This window comes from Mustela nivalis (genome assembly GCF_964662115.1).
Source record: "Mustela nivalis genome assembly, chromosome: 9".
In the NCBI taxonomy this organism is placed as follows: Eukaryota; Metazoa; Chordata; class Mammalia; order Carnivora; family Mustelidae; genus Mustela; species Mustela nivalis.
In genome coordinates this window covers 106,094,720-106,096,890 of record NC_139028.1, presented here as the reverse complement: position 1 = coordinate 106,096,890, position 2,171 = coordinate 106,094,720, and positions in this window count along the sequence as shown.

Here is a 2,171-nt window from a genome sequence, read left to right as displayed (position 1 = left end):
ATTTTCAAAAAGATACTATGAAAATACAAAGAGTCAAGCTACAAACTAGAAAAAATATTAATAAAGAGCATATATTTTAAAGGATTTGTATCCAGAATATACAAGGAATTCTTACATCTCAATGACAATAAACAAGAAAACCAAATAACAAGATAGGCAAGAGATTTTTATAGATATTTCATCAAAGAATAAATGAAAGCAGAAATAAGCACATGAAAAATGAAAAATGTTCAAAATGGTCTCTAGATGGACTTAAAATCACAATGAGAAATACATCTGTAACTATTAAAATAGCTAAAACTTTTAAAAAAAGGAAAAACAGAAAGAAAATGCCAAATGTTGATTATTTAAAGCAACGGAGCCTCGCCTGGATGGGTTTGTGACTCTTGATTTCAGCTCAGATCATGATCTTGGGGTTGTGAGATCAAGACCCCAAGTGCGGCCCAGCACTGGATGTGGACCTTGGTTAAGATTCTCTCTCCCTCCCCCTCTTGCTCTGCCCTTCTCCACTGATCCCACACAACCCCTATAAAGTAAAAAAGAAAAAAAAAAAAAAGAAGAAGAAACAGGAATTCTCAAAAATTGTTGGCAATAAAAAGCAACATGATAATTATGTTAAAGTTTGTGAGGTTTTTTCAAAGATTTTATTTATTTATTTGAGAGACAGACAGACAGAGATGGTGACAGAGATTGTAAGAAAGAGCACAAATGGAGAGGAGAGGGAGAAGCAGGCTCCCCGCTGAGCAGGAAGCCTGATTTGGGGCTAATCCCTGGACCCTGGGGTCATGACCTGATCCAAAGGCAAACACAACTGACTGAGATACCCTGGTGTCCCAAAGTTTGACAGTCTTTTATGCTGACTATAAGTTCCAACAATTTTACCCCTATTTACTCAAAACAAATAAAAACATAGAGGAACAATAGTTTTGTACATAATTGCTCTAAGTTGGAAGCCATCAACTAATGACATTATCTACAGAATGGACTACTACTTAGTAATATAAGCGGGGTGGGAATGGATAAAAAATAACATCCTTGAATCTCAAAAATTACAATGAGGAACAGAAACCAGATTCAAAATGCTGTACACTATGCTTGATTTGCAAACTGGCCCCCGACACAGATGACAAGGATAGAACTATGCAAGAGGCAGAACACTGCAGATTGGTGGCAGGTTTAAAAAACAAGGGAACTTGGGTATAGTACTTGTCTTGAGAGACAACAAAACAAGTAGACTGCTACACCTGCTCACCAGAATCTTAAAAGTTTATCTAGAGGCCTTACCTGGATTCAATCATGTTTTCAATTCAGGTGGTCTCAACATCAGTCTCAAGGCTACGTCCTTGAATTGGCTGCTAACATTGAAATAATGGGCAGAAGGTGCATTTCAAGGACAGGAGAGGGGTAAGGAGCGCCCAGTTGCCTAGGTTCAGCTCACAAGTCAACTGGAGGTCACATCCTTTCAATGTCCTCCTCCAGCAACTGTATTTGTATAAACACATGCAGCAACTGTGTGTGTTTAGATCACATCCTGAGAAGGGCAAAACATGACATAAACTGTATCAGTGGTTTCCCACTGGTCGTCAGAGGCTGGAGAAAGGGATAGGATTGCCCATAAGGGGGGGATTTGTGGAATTTATTAAACTGGCAGTAGCCTTGAACCTGTCTTGATGGTGGTAATGGTTGTAAGACTGTGTTTGTCACAACTCAACCAAACTGTGCACCTAAACACGGTGATAATTTACTGTAGGAAAACCGTGGCGCATCCAACCCGACTTTAAAAAACGGATAGCTTCCAACTCAATATTTTACCATTTTTAACCAAATTTTAAATTGAAAGATTTTTTAATTGTTGCAGTTTCTTCCTCAATGAAACTTTTTTCAAAATTTTTAATGATAGTCCTCTGTTCAGTGAATCTAATCTCCTTTTTCAATCTTTGCTTTAATTTTGGTGTAAAAGTATTGATTTCTTCTTTGTTCGTAACATTCTCCTCTTCCCTTGTTTCCGTGATGACTCACTATGCTGCATCCCCTCCTGGCTCACTTAATTAACATTTCAGGTTGTTTAATTACAAATATTTTGAAGTACTCCATTTCTTAAATTGTTAATTAGGTTTCATACATTTTAAACAAATATTATGTATTTTTTAGAGATCAATTAAGAGGTAGTT